General features: G+C 41.4%; 2 long non-coding RNA genes across 5 annotated transcripts in view; one reads left to right on the forward strand and one right to left on the reverse strand.

Moving 5' to 3' along the window:
• The window catches only part of LOC138764964 (uncharacterized), a 43,996-nt gene extending 34,660 nt beyond the window's left edge, over positions 1-9,336 (reverse strand). Inside the window, exon 1 of the long non-coding RNA XR_011358397.1 lies at positions 9,261-9,336. This is a non-coding gene — a long non-coding RNA (uncharacterized lncRNA). The remainder of the gene's footprint in view (positions 1-9,260) is intronic.
• Positions 1-18,068, forward strand: part of LOC138764875 (uncharacterized) — a 127,376-nt gene that overhangs the window by 60,491 nt on the left and 48,817 nt on the right. The gene's annotated exons all lie outside the window — the stretch shown is intronic.

The following is an 18,068-nucleotide window of genomic DNA, read 5'->3' on the forward strand; positions in this document are numbered from 1 at the left end:
CGGAGCGTGAGGCCCCCCAAAGTGCAGGGAAATTGTTTGAAATTGGCACTGAAAATCAAGTTCCAGCAGAGCAGGGGTGCACAATTGGGGAAGGAGAATAGTTTGAAGTCTGTGAACGTGATGCCCTGGACTTTCAGGGTCACCACACAGTACCCCTTTACCCTAGTCAAGAGCGATCCGGTCACCAATGAAATTATCTGTGAAGTGGGGAGAATAGCTAGTCTGCAACGGTGAGCCAGGTCCGGGTAGGTAAAACTGTCAGTTGACCCCGAGTCAAATAAGCAAGTGGTATAGTGTCCATGCACTTTAATCAGTTCCATTGCTTTTGTGAGGGGTTGGGGGAAGTCCTTTTTTTTAAAACTTTATTTAAAGATTTTATCACAGGAATAAAAAGAAGAGTACATTTAAAGAAAAGATATAAAATAAAATAATATAATTACAATACAACATTAATAACCTAACTTAATTCAACTACATATACAAAAACTAAAAAAGAAAATATATAAAAAAACCACCCTTCCCCTCCCCCAAATAAAAAGAAAAATATGACAAATAAAAATAATTAAAAAAAATCAAACTTAATTGTATATACTTAACAAATGGAGTCCACTTCAACTTATAAAAAGACATCTTATCTTGAATTGAAAAAGATATCCTTTCCATAATTAAACAAGACTTCATCTCTAAATACCACCTATCCAAAGTTATTATATTTCTATCTTTCCAAGTAGATGCTATACATTTCTTGGCCACTGCTAAAGCTAAATAGATAAAAGAAATCTGATAATCATTTAATTCTAAATCAATTAAAGATTGCATATTCCCTAATAAAAATATATCAGGATCTAAAACAACACAAATATTATATAATCTATTAAATATAGATTGAATACCATTCCAAAACTGTTGCAATCGGTCACAAGACCAAACAGTATGTAAAAAAGTACTAGCTGTCTGATTACAACGAAAACAACAGTCTGACTTACTAAGACCAAATTTTTTTTAATTTTTCTGTTGTTAAATATAATTGATGTATAAAGTTATAATTAATCATCGCTAATCTAGCATTAATCAATTTCCGGATACTGTTTTGACAAATTTCCATCCAAGCTTCTTCAGCTATTATAGAACCTAAGTCTTTTTCCCATTTCAACTTATCTTTATCCCAATCTTTCTTACTTTCATTTTCTTGTAAAATACAATACAAATCAGATATATACCCCTTTTCTGGTATTGAAAGTACATATTTCTCAAAATTAGTTTCAGGCAATAAAGTAATTTGACGACCACATATTTGTTTTACAAATTATCTTAACTGATAATACACAAATACAGAATTTCCACTAATACCAAATTTCTTTTGTAATTCCTCAAAAGAACAAAAATGTCCTTCAAAAAAACAATTAGATGTTTTTTATTCCTTTCCTTTCCCATTGTTTCAAAGTGATATTGGAGACCGTAAAAGGAACAAGTTGGTTATTATATAATGGCAATCGCCCAGACCATTTATTTTTAAGCCCCATTTTATCAAGTTTACTCATCCATAAATTCAACAAGTGTTTCAATATTGGTACATCATAAGTTCGTAACAAATTTTTATTCCATCGAAACAAAAATTCATGTGGAGATTTGTCTAAAAGAACTGCCAGTTCTATCTTTGCCCAACTGGGCGGATCCTCCTTATTCATTAATGCACTAAGGAATTTAAATTGAGCTGCCTCATAATAATATTGAAAATTAGGTAATCTCAAACCTCCAAACTGAAAGTCCCACGTCAATTTTTTCATTGCTACCCTCGGAAATTTTCCCTTCCATAAAAATTCTCTAACTGCTTTATATAAATCCTTAAAAAAACTTTAAAAAAAAATAAGAAATTGATTGAAATAAATATTGTATCCGAGGAAAAATATTCATTTTTATAGTATTAATCCTCCCCAATAAACCTAAAGGTAAGTCCTTCCACCTAATCAAATCTAGTTTAATCTTTTTTATTAAAGGAAGATAATTAATTGAATATAAATCTTGATATTCTGTATTGACATTAATTCCCAAATATTTAATTTGTTTTGTCCACTTCAACTTTGTAATATATTTATAAATCGAATAATCATCTTTACAAATTGACAAAATTTCACTTTTAGCCCAATTTACCTTATAACCAGATAATTGACCATAATTTTCTAAAGATTCTTGAATTGCTGGTAAAGAAATATCAGGGTCTACCAGGTATAATAAAACATCATCTGCAAATAAATTAATCTTATATTCCTCATTCAAAACTCTCATACCCATAACATTTTCATTTTGACGTATTAACTGTGCCAAAGGTTCAATAACTATAGCAAATAAAGCAGGTGACAATGGACATCCTTGTCTAGTAGACCTTGTTAAATCAAAAGATTCTGAAATCTGTCCATTAGTAGCAACTCGGGAAGTCCTGGTTGAGGGTTATTGATGCAGAGACTTGTAATGTACACAGTGAAGACCTGTGTGATGACGTCACGCAATCTGTGCATGATGACGTCACGCAAACAGTTGGGCCTGAAAAAACAGTGTTGGGAAGTTGGTGTTGCTGCCTGCAGCCAAAGGTAAGTGTTGGGGGTCGCTGCTTGCTCTTTGCGATGGGGCGGTCAGCGGTGGGGCGGTCAGCAGGGGGACAGTCGGCAGTGGTGGGCCCCAGACTGCAGCATCGGGTCCCCGGTCGGCAGCGTCAGTGGGTCCCAGGTCAGCAGCATCATATCCCTGGTCAGCAGCGGCGGGTCCCTGGTCAGTGGCAGCGGCGGCTGGTCCTTGGTCGGCAGCGACAGCGGCCATTGAGGTCGGGGCTGGGGCCTGGTCAAACAATGCTTCATGAGGGAGGGTGAACGTCATTGTGGCGAGGGTGGGTTGTACCTTGCGTGCTCGGCATGTGCCCCGTGACGTCAGGCGCTGCCGCGCAGTGGAGTCCTCGCTCTCATTGGACAAGAGCTCTGAGGAAGAAGTGTTTGAAATGGAGAGTGGCAATTTGGCTTCACACTGTGTTTGATGGTGGCCATTTTGGAGTGACAAACTACAGCAAAGTGGCCTCTTTTAAGGCACTTCTGGCACCTTGCTTTTCTTGCTGGGCACTGGGACCTGCTGTGCTTGATCTTCCCGCAGGAATAACACTTTGGGGTTGCATCGGGCAGTGTAGCGGCAGAAGTAGGGTAGAGGGAGGGCATCCTACTCACATCAGAGTGTGGTGTCCAGCCCTGAGAGTACATGTCCATACTTAAGACCGCAGCCTCCATCGTCTCTTCAATCTGGATCACATCCTCTAGGTTTTCTCCTCCGAGCTCTAGCAGGTGCTGCCTCACCTCATTCAATCGAATCCAGGCCACATAGGCATCCCGAATGAGATCGTCTGTGGTCTCCACAGCAGTTCTGTCTGTGCAGGCACAGTCCCTGCCCATTGCCCTTAGTGCCTGAATATAAGTTTTACAGGACTCACCGGGCTGTTACCTCCTTGTAACAAGTTTGTACCAAGCATAGACCCTGTTCACCGGTCATTCATAGAGCCCTTTCAGCACCTTCATGGCTGCAGCATAAGTGGTTGCATCCTGGACATTCTGGTAGACTCTTGGGGAAACCATAGTCATCAATATTAGTAGTCGATGGTTGTCCTCTATCACGACAGGATCAGAGAACTGTAAGTATGTTTCGAAGCATATCACCCAGTGCTTAAAGTCATTCGAGGCTGTAGCTGACTGTGGGTCAGTGTCATGGCATTCCAGCCGTAGCATATGCTCCATCCCTTTAAAAATTTTTTTTAGTTAATAAAATTGTAGTGCACATCGAAAGAATCAAAGACTTGTTGATCCAAACCTAGGGTTTTATTAACTAAAAGAATGGAGCATATCACAAGTAGGTCAACCAGTCCAGAATGACCTGGTCTGGCTAGGAGCAATCCTTTAAGACCTGCCAGTAGGTGTGACTACACTCTCAGCCAATCACAGTCATCCTACACTACAATCTGTACATATGTATATATACACATTGGTGATAGAATCTGTACTATCACACTGTGCATTCTAGATCTTTCTCATTTCCTCAAAATAGGCCATTCTCCAATTTAGAATCTCAACCCAAGGCCCAGACTCATCCTTCTCCATAATTAACTTGAAAGTAATGACATTATTCTCACTGGACCCAAAATGTTCCCTCATACTTCTATCACCTGTCCTCTCTTGTTCCCTAATAGGAGATTCAGTATTGCACTTTCTCTAGTTGGTACTTCTGTATATCGATTTAGAAAACTTTCCTGAACACATCTGAGAAATTCTAAGCCATCCAGCCCTTTTGAAGTATGTGAGTTTGAATCAATATGTGAAAAATTACAATCTCTTACTATGGCAACATTATGCTTGCTGCAGCTGTCTGCTATCTCTCTACAGATTTCCTCCTCCAATCCTTGCTGACCTTTGGGTGGTCTACAATACATCCTATGAGTGTGGTCATACCTTTCCCATTCCCCAGTGCCACCCATATAACTACAGTAAACGAGCCTTCTGGTCTGTCCTGTCTGAGCACAGCTGTGATATTTTCCCTGATGAGCAATGCCACTCTTCCCCCTTTCATTCTCCCTGTTCTATCATGTCTGAAACAACAGAAGGCTCGATTATTGAGCTGCCAGTCCTACCCCTCCTGCAACCAAGTTTTATTAATGGTCACAATGTCATAATTTCACATGCCATGCCAATCCACCCTCCAAACTCATCTGCCTTTCCTACAAATCTTGTCATCACATACAACCCTCTGACTTCTGTCGTTACATTATTTTGAAAAATTGAAGTTTTAAAATAAATTTAAATTTAGACACAGCACGGTAACGGGGCTTTGCAGCCCACTAGCCTGGGTCACCCATTTACACCTGATTGACATACACTCCTGATGGGTTATGGGCATTGTGCAGGGAGGTGGGACTAGAAAGGGGTGTTTGGTTCGGTGCGGACTAGAAGGGCCTAATGGCCTGTTTCCATGCTGTAAATTGTTATGTTATGTTATGTTATGTTAAATTTCGAAGGGTGGGAGGAAACCAGAGCCCTTAGGGAAATCCCTTGCAGACACAGGAGAATGTACAAAATCCTTACAGACAGCGCAGGATTCGAACCCTAGACCTGATCGCTGGCACTGTAACAGCATTGCGCCAACCACTATGTTATCCGTCCGACCAACGTTACCTGCAATTTTCAACTCATCCTATACCCCCTCATTCCTCCATCTACTCTGGCACTCTGGTTCCTATCCCCCTACAAACCTAGCTTAAACGTCTTCAAGAAGCACAAGCAAACTTCAAGTTCCGGTGCCAACCATCCTGTTGGAACAGGTCCCACTTTCCCTAGAAGGAAGCCCTATGATCCAGAAGCCCTCCCTCTTGCACCATGTCTCGAGACACATTTTAAGATGCGTTATCCTCCTATTTCTAATCTCACTAGCACGTGGCACAGTAGCAATCCTGAGATCACAACCCTGGAGGTCCTGCCCTGCAACCTTGCACCTAACTCCCTGACCTCTCCTTGCAGTTCCTCCTCACCTTTCCTACCCACTTAATTGGTTCTTACATGGACCATGACATCTGGATGATCACCCTTCTTCTTCCTGAGAATGGTATAAACTCAATCCAAGATATCTCAGACTCTGGCACCAGGGAAACAACACATCATCCATGATACTTGATCTCTTCCACAGAACCTCTTATCTGCTCTCCTAACTATTGAATCCCTTATCATTACAGCTCACCTCTTCTCTTCCCTTCCCTTTTTAGCCACAAGACCAGACTCCATGCCAAAGACCTGATCTCCATTGCTTGTGCCTGGTAGGTTGTCCTCCCCAACAGTATCCAAAAAAGTATACATTATTGAGGTGGACAGCCAAAGGGGTGCTCTGCACTGCCCATCTGTTCCCTCTCCCTCTCCTTACAGTTATCCATCTACTCTCCACCTGTCTCCAAGGTGTGATAGTGTCCCTGTATCTCTTGGTTATCACCCCCTCTGCCTCCCGAATGATCCATCTACAACTCCAACTTTTTAACGGCTTGTCAGGAGTTGCAGCTGGATGCACTTCTCACAGATGAAGTTGTCAGGGATACTGTTGGCTTCCCTGATGACCTACTTTTAGCAAGAGGAGCATTCTCCTGACTTGGCTGTCATTCCCACTGTCTATGAATAGATGAAAAATGTATAATATCTAAAACTAAAACCGGACCTTAACTGTGCCAACCTGCTGAATCCTTTTTGTTTCTCAAATAGGGTTGCCCTTTTGTTTTCAACTCTGACTATTCCTTGCCTCTTACTTGTTCTCGCCGAAGCCTGTTGTGCCAAAGCCTTATCACTCTGACTCAGCTCACTCCAACAATGACTGCTCCCTCCACCTCTCCAAACACTGCCAGAATGACATGCAACGTGAACTAGAGGAACAATACCTCATATTCCACTTTGACAGTCAACAACTCAATTCCATTCTTCCTCCTTTTCCCTCCCCTTCTTCCCCCATTTTGTCCACTTTCTCACTCAGCTCCTCTCACCCATTCTAATTGCCCTCCATCTTTGGTTCCTTCCACCCCTATTTTCCCTTTTGGATTCTTCCTTTCTCGCTTTCCACACCACAATTTTGTTCCATTTGGACTCACATTACACTACATTTGTGAAGTTTTCTTCTTATCTGATTCCAGCACTGGCAACCTGTGCCCCTACCTATCTCCCACCCCAACCTGTACGACTCATTTTTGTCCACTTTGGTTCTCTTGTTGCTCTCTCCCTCTGTCTAATATCTGCCAGTCAAACACCTCTGTTCATCACTGGAGCAGCATGGTAAATGCAGCCCTGTTACAGGCCCAGCAATCCTGGTTTGAATCTGGCACAGTCTATAAGTAGTTTATACATTTTTCCTGTGTCTGTGTGGATTTCCTTTGGTTACTTTGGTTTCCTCCCACCCTTCAAAATATATGGGGGTTGTAGGTCAATTGGTGGCATAGGTTCATGAGTCAGAAGGACCTATTACCATGGTGTAGGTCTAAATAAATCCTTCACCTTTCCCTGGTATAACAATTCCCTGCCAATTCTAGTTCTACTCCTCCCACACTGCTTCACAAAACCTGATGAAGGGTTCCAGCCTGTAGCATTAGAGAATTATTTTCTTCCGCCACTGATTCTGCTTGACTCATTGAGTTGCTCCTGCATATTGAGTGTTGCTCCAGATGACAGCGCCTACAGACTTTCTTGCATGGCTCAAGTTGCTGCCTCGCCGCATCACCAAAGCGACGCTGAAGTCCTGCTGTGCATCTGCATTGATTTATTTCAGATGAAGCATGAAATGATTGAATCTATCAGATGTAAAATGTTCTGTGATTCCCATTTCAATGATGAACATGGAATTATACTCAGATGTCACGTATTCTCCGATCATCATGACAAAAGCTGATTTTTTTATAGTTAATTGTGAGAGCTTGCTGTGCATAAATGGCTCCTCTATTTTATTGTCTGTTAGTGGATTGAGCAACCCTGAACTCATGAAAGATTCTTTATTAATGTCACTCAGCTTTTCTACATCAGTAATCTATCTTATTTCCATTGTTTTTAAAATATATGAATGTATGTGTGTGATTAAAAACCTCAAACGTTTTACGATAAAGAATTTGGAACTCCCCAGAAGTTCAATAAGTCTGGGCATTTAGATTTCAGGAGTTTTCTCTGTGAAAATTAGAATTGACAATCTTTGAATGGAGGTTCCAGAGGAACACTCCACAATCTATGAAGTCACGATCAAAGAAGCATCGCAAGCATCAGAACGAGCATAGACCATGACCAACAATGGTGGTACTATTGAAATCAAGCTCGTGCCAAATGCTAGAACTGGAAGAGCATAGAGTTTGAGAGCAGAAGGCTGTAGAAATGAAAGTGGGAGATTATGAGGTTAATGGAGTGACTTCTAAAATACAATTTTTCCAACATGTTTCTTCAAATAATCCATTCCTATTGGATGAATAGTGGTTGTGTTTTCCAATTTTAATTGGTCCCACAAGAGCTGTGGAAAACAGCTGTGCTTTGTGGAAAAATTGACTATATTATTGACAGGCTTAGCTTATAATCTTCACTCGAAACCATGCATTCATCCTGATTCCTTTCAAGTTCATTGATTGTGCATTTTAACTGTTTTGGCAATTGCCTATTTCACTCATCCTTAATTTTAAAAAAAATAATAGCGGTATGAAAAGCTGGACACATTTTGATAACATTGTTAGATTTGAGGATTATTGAGCAAGAGTCAATGGCTTGTTGGAGCCAGAAAGGTGGATTTAATGATTATTGAGGCTGGTAATTTGTTAATACAGGAGATATGTTGGCCAGTTAACCGAAGGAATGATGGAATTATCATAAATTAAGACATAAACGAACAACTACAGTGTCTTGGTGCTTTTGTGAGTTTTGTGTTGAACATTTAATTTATCTGGCTTAGTGTATGTTGTCTTGTAACACCAGCAATTATACAAAATAAAATTATGTGCAGCAATGAGCTTTTGCTATGATGGTAGTAGCTTTGAATTTCCCTGATATAAATTGTTGTTCTACACTGCCTGTCACCTTTAGTTAAGTAACCTAGTCCTGTGACTCAGAGGCATGTATCAGCCATCCTGGCAGTCATTACTAAACTATGAGTGTGAAACCCATTCTGAGATGCAAGACCAGATCTTTTTCGAGGGTAACGTAATTGTGGTTGTGAGTTGTATTTCATCTTCACCGATATCATTGAAATTAGACTTAAGTAATTGTGTGCAATATGCAGCTATGACTGAATTAATATATATTGAATTGGTGATGGAGTGTGATCTTCTTACCCAATGTGTCTGATTTGAGATATCAATCTAAAATTACATTAGATCCCTCGTGGATTTAAACAATTCCCAAAGGAAAATTTGCCAATACTGATTAAACAGTACTTCCAAACTCAGCTTGGTTTATGGCGTGGAAAGACAAAAAAATACAACACATAGGTACATCAGGCAGCAACAAGGTCTTCCCCACATCATATTGACAGAGATACCTATTCTCATTCCTTCTGGGACTAAATTAACAAAATATATAAATTGAGAAGCTCTGTGGAAACACCTTCAATTCAAAATTCAATCTGTATCTCAGTATTTCCTTCTAAAAGTAATTTAGAAATGGATGATAATCATGGGGAAAATGTGTGAATGTAAAGATTGCTAAGAAACTGAATTATTAGTGAAATGAAATGATGAATACCTGTAACACTAAGAGTCACCTCATTGGTCAAACAGATAGAGATCATATCCCCATGCCAATCAAAATCAGACCGCTTCAAACATACTAAACCCCCTTCTGATTGGTCATGTTCTGGCCTGATGTCACATGACCCAATAATCCAGACTAAGCCACCTTCCGATTGGTCATCCTCCTCACCTGAAGTCCCGTGACTCAATTGGGCCAGCACCCAGCTCAAGCAGAATATAAAGCAGCATGTGTGTGATTCTTTGTTTCTCTGTACTGGTTGTGATTCATGGATTGGGCATGGTGAGGTGCTGGAGAGTTCAATTGGTTTAGTTTGTATATTTCAGTCTGTAACTGGATAGCTTCTTTAATTGGCATGCTGTTTCTGTACAAGGGGGGGAGGAAAGTGGGAGGGAGAGGGGGAGGGGTAGGGAGGAGAGGGGAGGGGTAGGGAGGGGTAGGGAGGAGAGGGGAGGGGTAGGGAGGAGAGGGGAGGGGGTGAGAGGGAGGAGGGGAGGGGGAAGAGGGAGGGGGAAGAGGGAGGGGGAAGGGGGAAGGGGGAGGGGGGAGGGGGAGGGGGAGGGGGAGGGGAGAGGGGAGGGAGGGGGAGGGGAGAGGGGAGGGAGGGGGAGGGGAGAGGGGAGGGGGAGGGGAGGGGAGGGGGGGGGAGGGGGGAGGGGAGGGGAGGGGGGAGGGGAGGGGGGAGGGGAGGGGGAGGGGAGGGGGAGGGGAGGGGGGAGGGGAGGGGGGAGGGGAGGTATTTTTTTAACCCTGTGTAGCTCCAGATACCTCCTCCAGGAATTTGTAGTTTAGTACCTTTCACACCAGTCAAATTGGTTTGTGGGTGAGCATTCTATCTATGGTTTTGTTTGCTCCTGTTGTGAATAAATTTGTTTTGATGCTAATGTATGTCCAGAGTTGTAACTTGTTGATCCCTTTGAGTCTGTTACCTTAACCCTCAACAGCTCAGTACTGTAGTAAAATTGTATCTGCCATTTCATATTCTTGGATCCAGTGTATAGTTTTAGATTACTCATAAAGGATGTTTAAGGAGTTGCTGGTTTGGTGCTGTCTTGGACATTATTATAAATGTGAAGTCCACTGTCATATTTTGGGTAGCAGCCACAAACCAGGTTGGATTTAACTTTTTAAAGAGTGGGAGCGGTGTCCTTTTCTGTTATTGGTAGTGAGCCATTGATTGACACCTGTCAATTGACAAATGTGTTAGTCTAGGAATGGTACTGTTTGGAGGGGATTAGTAATAGTCTGTTTGTTGCTGATGTTGTTCTTCTTCTCATGGTATTGCAGTTGAAAGTTATTATTGACCTGTTGGTGCTGAGTCTTTACCTATGAGAATTTCTATAATTTTAGTTTGTTCTGTGTTGAGGACTTCAAGGATTTGTAAGTCTTTTTGTCTATGTATTCTTGTCTGACTTGTCTTTGATCCTGAAGCAAAGTGATTTTGCTTGGGAGCAATAGTTATTTAGGCAAATTTGGTTTCAATGTCCATGTGAAAATATCATTGCAGTACCAAGGTACAGGTGACAAGAACAGGGGACCTTTTCCCCCATATGATTCACAGGATACAAAGTTTATAAGAGAGCTCTCCCACAAATTTGGCAAGATCTGACCTTTTTAACTCACCAGAAAGGTGTTTGCAAAATTGGACCTGTACTTTTTGTCCTCCAACTCCACTTTAACTGTCCAACAAGCAACAAATGAATGCCATCAAAGCCATTAATCTTAGAGTGGCATCAAAATTCCAAGATTTGTTCATTGCCTCATTTTGACTCGTACCATTTAATTCTTCAAAGTGTCTGTAGCTAGATTTTTCAAATTTTTTTTTAAATTATTTGTATTTTTTTTAATTTAGATACAGCAGGGTAACAGGTCATTCGATTCACAGTTCAATTACACCTTAATGGGTCACCTATGTGACCCAATGCAGTACACCTTTGGAACGTGGGAGGAATGCTGAGGACCTGGAGAAAACCCAGGCAGGTTATGGGGAGAACATACAAACCTCTTGCTGATCATGGCTGATTTGTACCTTTTTTGCTGTAATAACATTCTGCTAGCTATGCAGCCCCACTCTTATCATAGTTGGAGACTATGATGTGGGCCCATTTGTACTAGTGTTCAGTTGTCCAGCTGAAATTTTAACTCCTCCCACTCCTCATTCTTCCCTTCTCCACACCCTTTTAATTCAGGTGACTGTCTGCTTTTTACTCATACCTTGAAGGACTCTGGTCTGAAATGTCATTTTTATATCTTTACCTCTTATGGATGTTGTGAGACCTGCTGAGTTTTTCCAGCACTTCATGTTTTTACTACATTCACAATATCTGATAACTTTTTTTCACATGAAAAATAGATTCGCTATTTCAGAACAGGCTTAAGCGATTGAGTTAGCCTCGTCCTGTTGTTGTGACACTCCCAACATGCCAAACTTTTAATCTTCTCACAAGTGCTGGAAGTTGTCAATTAAGTGTCTCTTTTGTGCACAGGGATTTGAAGGATTATTCCTTGATATCAAGAAATCTTCCTAGTGAGATAATTTAACGTTATTTTCGAACACATATACGAATTGATTGCTTGTGCAGAAGCAAATAGTTTTTATTCTTCTACCCCACATTTCTCTGATGTAAGAGCCCCTGCCATTATCACATTGGAACAGATGACGTCCCCTTTCTTCTTGACTTAGTAAAAGAATGGGATACTTAAAAATGGCTCCCAGTCATGTTAAATCATTCTGCTATCAATATAATGCTCCAGTTTCAACAAGAACATCTGCCTGAAATGCACATAAAGTGTAAACCTGCACAAACCTGGCAGCTTTGCCAGACTGATAGCACATTGATTTTGTTCTCAAATCGCTTTGTTTACTGCATGATGTTAATTTCGAGTGACTTTCACCTCCAAGGTGTTTTCTTTGACATTCCATCCTGCCTGTGTTACGCAATCAAAAAAAGCTGCTTGGTGATTCTTCAAAGTCAGTCTTTTGAAAGGGAAATTGTGTGGCCGAGCAAGAAAATAAAAACGTACTTGGTTCCTCGTTGCCAATCAACACAACAAAATCAGATAATATTGGGCTAATGTTAGCCAGCAGTTAACCGGCTCTTAAAACTTCCCCTTACTGTTCTTACCCTGAGCATAAACTACACAAGACCACCTAAGATATGACTGTACTACTGAAACATCACATTTTTCTTGCATTAACCACAACTGTATTTGTTTATCAATCCTTTGACATTTATTATCTCACTCTCTGCTATTGTGGTATTTTAAACCTTGACTATTGTTGCTGGTGCACCTTGTACCTGCATGGCTACAACCAGTAAGAATGTCAGTACATCTGTACATGGTGTTTATTTTCAGAGACACAAGTACAATGAATGTTGAAAATTAATGATTGGAACATTGTCAAATCAGAATTCAGCATATTCTTGTACTCGATATTTTTGTTCCTTTAGAATGCCTTGTTTCATTTAATTATATGTTACTTTTTCTTTCTTTCTTTGGCTTGGCTTCGCGGACGAAGATTTATGGAGGGGGTAAAAAGTCCACGTCAGCTGCAGGCTCGTTTGTGGCTGACCAGTCCGATGCGGGACAGGCAGACACGATTGCAGCGGTTGCAGGGGAAAATTGGTTGGTTGGGGTTGGGTGTTGGGTTTTTCCTCCTTTGCCTTTTGTCAGTGAGGTGGGCTCTGCGGTCTTCTTCAAAGGAGGCTGCTGCCCGCCAAACTGTGAGGCGCCAAGATGCACGGTTTGAGGCGTTATCAGCCCACTGGCGGTGGTCAATGTGGCAGGCACCAAGAGATTTCTTTAGGCAGTCCTTGTACCTTTTCTTTGGTGCACCTCTGTCACGGTGGCCAGTGGAGAGCTCGCCATATAATACGATCTTGGGAAGGCGATGGTCCTCCATTCTGGAGACGTGACCCATCCAGCGCAGCTGGATCTTCAGCAGCGTGGACTCGATGCTGTCGACCTCTGCCATCTCGAGTACCTCGACGTTAGGGGTGTGAGCGCTCCAATGGATGTTGAGGATGGAGCGGAGACAACGCTGGTGGAAGCGTTCTAGGAGCCGTAGGTGGTGCTACACTGCCATATTTAATGCAGATACACTGGGTATTTAAACTCATTATCTACTTCCACATTCCTCATGAGATGAGAATAGACATTGCACTTACTGTATGTAGCTCCTAATATATTTGGCAACTTTAAGCTTTTGTTGCCAATGAAAGTTGGAGGAGCAGTTTAGGGGGCTGTGATGGACACTATGTGGGGACTATGGGTGATGTTGTTCCTAGCCTTTGAAGCATCTGGAGAAGGAAACAACTGTACAAAGGGTTTGTGGTCAGCCTGGGAGGACCATAACAAACCGAAACAGTACTTTGCGGATTGGACTGACTTTCCTGAACACTGTGTTGGGGCCCCCACTGGACTGAAGTGTGTTCATAATGGCCAATTTTGTGAGGTTAAGTTTAACAAGGGGTCGGAGATGCCGGTCCTTGCAAAAACTCCTGAGGTCTTGGTCCCATAAGCTAACTGGTGGTTGGTCTCATTTTCATGAGACCAAAAGGGGGACTGTTGGAATCTAGGGGTTAAAACATTTTGAAAGAAATGATTAATTAATAATTTTATATTTACTGCATGGTTCTGGGAAAAAGAGGAATGTGATTAAGTGGCAATCACAGCATGGAGCAAAGTTGGCTAGCAAAATTGTCTGCTCCCAAATACAGGGAGAGGAAATGCATAAAATGATTTAGGAGGAATGCTCAAACTGAAGGAGGTGGTGAGTAGCACAGGAGACACAGGCCAGACCAGAACAAAGAATGGCCTGCAAGAAACAAAGGGAATGGAAAACCAGTCTAGGAGGAAGATTAAGGCAGGAGGAGGTGTTAAAGAGAACAGCAGAAATTGGCCAGACAGGAACAGAATGGTGATTAGAAATATCTGGGGATGAATTAATTTCTGATCAACACAACAGGATAGTCTGGCCTGGAGGATTAAGACGGGAGTGTTACACCCCAGATATCTGCAAAACAGGAGATGACTTGTGATAACCCTTATGCAAAAAGATCTAGCAAAGGAAGCCAACTTTTGTTCTGTATGATAAGGTTGATCTATATAAACTGAGCCAACTGGACAATAGGGGTCAGTCTTGGGGAATAGCTCACTGTGCAGGTGACCTATGAACTAACGACTGACCCAGAGCTCTGTTAAGTTTTATTCTTGTGCTGTGTAATAAATTGACTGTTGAACCGAATACCTTCTCCTATCACTTCATTCAAAGAACACGCTGGACTCAGACCACACATAGACTAAATTAAGAGTAAGGTAAAGCAGAGTCTGACCCAGTGGAAGAAAAGGTGAAAGAAGACCATGTTCATCTCTCAATGCATTTGGAATTTATTCTCAGCATGATTGGCTGCTCTTCGATATCACAATTTAAAGAATCCCAGGCCTACTGAAGTTGTAGCAACATAGTTAAATCTGATTGAAGGGAGCATCTCCTGGAGCATACCTTCCAATGACCTGATAGTTGTCTGAACTCATTAATCACACACCATTAGGAATGTGTTCCAGAAATAATCTCCTGAGGAATTCAGGCCCCTAACTGATCATGAGATGCATAGCACAAATCTTTGTCGATTGTGTGGCTGAGTCCTCACCTTTGGATTTGGTCAATCTGAAACGGATTGCAATGGAGTAAGTGAGAATCAAATTCCTGAGGAAAATTTAAAAGAAGTCATCTTTAGAACACTCTTCATCACTGGGAAATGTGCCAGTTCAAGCGCAGCACAGTAGAGCTGTTACCTCCTAGCTCCAGCAACCTCTGTGTTATCATGATCTTCTATGCTGTCTGTGTGTTGTCTTCTCATAACCACAAGCTGCCTCTGGCTTCTATGGTTTATTCCCACATCCTGAAATGATGGCAGTTGTTAAATCATCATATACTGCCCCTACTGTGTAGATAAGTGGTAGAATTGTGCAGTGAGTTGATGAGAGTGGTGGAGAATGAGTTTGAGGGGATTGGTATAAAAGTAGGTGGATGATTGACAGCTCAGATCTGATTGGTTGAAGGGTTTGTTTCCTTGCTGTCTCTATGACTCCATAACTAAACTCTTCACTACAAAATCCCAGAATCACTATCAACAGTCCTCTTTTTAAAAAAAAGTCTCCGGCTGTTTTCAAACAATTAAGTGTGATATCAGTCTGCATCAATGGTACTTATTTTGCATGTTATTTGGGAATTTCTAGCTTGCTGCTTCCATCTCCCTTTGAGCAGAAAGTTGACTGTTTTTACAATGTGCATTTTGCCAACACCACCCCTTCACAAGGGAAGTCTAGATTCTCCTAGCTAATGGGGAGTTAGGAACTAAGAGTGACAGCCAGACTGGAGGGCTCTGGTGGTGAAGAGGGGCAGACAAACCCTTCTCCTCCATCCTCCTGTCACCTGTATGTTCTGGTTGACAGCCCTTGTGAAAAAGGCCACATTTCCCTGATGTCTAGAATGGAGCAGGCTGCTCTTGGCAGGCCATTACCCCCCTCCCCCTTCTACCCTTCCTGGAGAACTGAGTGACTCAGACCTTTTCAACTTTTCCTGCTCCTACTGTCTTAGACTCTTGCCATTACTGCATGGAATACCAGCAGCAGATGGCATTGCCATTCATTAATGCAAGGAGAGGAAGTTTCCACTGGGATACAAAATATGAGGGAGAGCTCTATTGACCATTAAGTTTTTTTTTTACTATAATGCACTAGTCTCTTGAAGATGGAGAAATACAGATCTCCATCTTTGTGTTGGCTTTCTGCTATGAGTAAATACATATATACTAGCAATAAAGAGAATGACAGTCAGCTCTGAGAATGTATGGTCCGATTAGTTCATTTCTCCAACTGGGAATCTTCTCAAACATTGCTCAATGTTTGGAGCAATGTTAAATGAGTGCATTTCTTATGAAATATTTTTTAAAACCTGTGGAATGTTTATAAAGTTTTAAAGGAATTGGACATTATTGTGAGTAACTTTTAGGAAACAGATCTCTTTATGTGCATCTCTCTTTCATGTACACATACATGGAGACTCGCGTGAATAGACAAATAGTCGCAAATACAAGTTTGGACACATAATAATGCGCTGACCCATACATGGAGTCACATAAATCCATATATACATGCACACATTCAAGGAAACAATCCATGGTGTGAATTGTGGTCGTCAGGGCACTGGACTTTGATCTATTACTGAGATAGGACTTCAATATTGGGCAATATCCATTGTTCCTGTTGTGGTCTCTGTGTTGGAGAAAATGGATGCGGTCTGGGGGATGGTTTCGGTGAACAATTTGCTTTGCCTGCTGCAATAACGGGGATTTCCCAGTGGCCAACCATTTTAATTCCACGCACCATTCCCATGCCAACTGTCTTTTCATGGCTTCTTGCACTGCCAAACTGAAGCTTCCTGCAAATCGGGGAAACAACACCTGATATTCTGTTTGGGCATTCAACCAGACAGCATTAACATCAACCTCCAGTTTCCATTAAACTCTTCCCCGAGTCTATCATTCCCTATTCCTCTGTCTCCTATCCTTCAGATCCACACCCCTTCCTTTGCCATTCATATAGCTATACATTCTCCTTATCATTCAGCCTTTCCTTCACATTTTTATTCTTTTTTTATGCCTAAAAAAGGGCTTTAGCCCAAAGCATTGGTTTCCCGTTACTTCTCAAAGATACTATGTAACCTGAGTTTCTCTAGCACTTTTTTTGCATTGTACTAGAATCTTAGTATCAGATTTTCATGTTCAAATTCATTGTTGGGGACTATTGCCTTTTAGGTCGTATCCTGCCTGCAAGCTTGACCATAAGGATGTAAGAAACTGACACAAAGGCTGACCACACACCCCTTTTGTCTGCTCCAACAATGAGCAGCAGTGAAACTCTACATGAAAAGGCATGCAAACAACTGTTTTGATTATTAATCTAGCAGGTTCTTCTGCTCTAGGGAACAGGAATTCCAGGCATATTAACACAATAATGTAAATGATCACTTCCAAATTTAGAAACCTTTCATTTAATCTTGCATTGTTTCCCAAAGGAAATGTGCTGTGAGAAGCTGGCTCCACCCTTGGTGAATCTCCATTCAGCCATAATTTCTTACTTGATGTGGGCAGGGGTAGGTGAGAGTTGGCAGAACTAGTTCTTCTCTCAAACTCAAAAGATGAATTTGACCTGTGGATATGCCATGCCCCTGACTTAAACCAGTTGTTGAATGTTTGACATTCAGAGCTGCTCAAAATGAGTAATGTGGAATCAAGCTGTAAAAAGAATCAAGTATCTAAAACAAGGAAAATGAAGCATGAAATGGGGGACTCCTGGTCTGAAATGGCCTGAAACCATGCTGTATGTCTAAATTTAGAGTGTACAATTCTTGCTAGTGTTGGTCTCTCCTTTGAAAATGCAGTAGTGGAGAAGTCATCTGTGCCCAATCCAAATGGGCACGGATTGTTTGTGCTATTTCTCATTGTGGATAATGGGGATTGTCTGCTGCTCTAATAGTAGAGTTTAGTCAAGAAAAGTGCTAGGGACAGATGGCAGCAGTTTCAGGGTATCCATATTTGCTGAAAATTGCAATGAATTGTCCATTGAACTGTCTGTAGTTACACGGCAATTGCAATATATTCCTGAAAAGCTCAGTCCATCATCTCCATCCACCATGACCCTCAAAGTACATTTGAATGTACTGAATAATTGTAACAACATTATTATCCTTTTGTAACGTGATAGATTCATGATATTTGCAAACTGGTATTGTGA

Source organism: Narcine bancroftii, chromosome 1 (genome assembly GCF_036971445.1).
Source record: "Narcine bancroftii isolate sNarBan1 chromosome 1, sNarBan1.hap1, whole genome shotgun sequence".
Lineage (NCBI taxonomy): Eukaryota > Metazoa > Chordata > Chondrichthyes > Torpediniformes > Narcinidae > Narcine > Narcine bancroftii.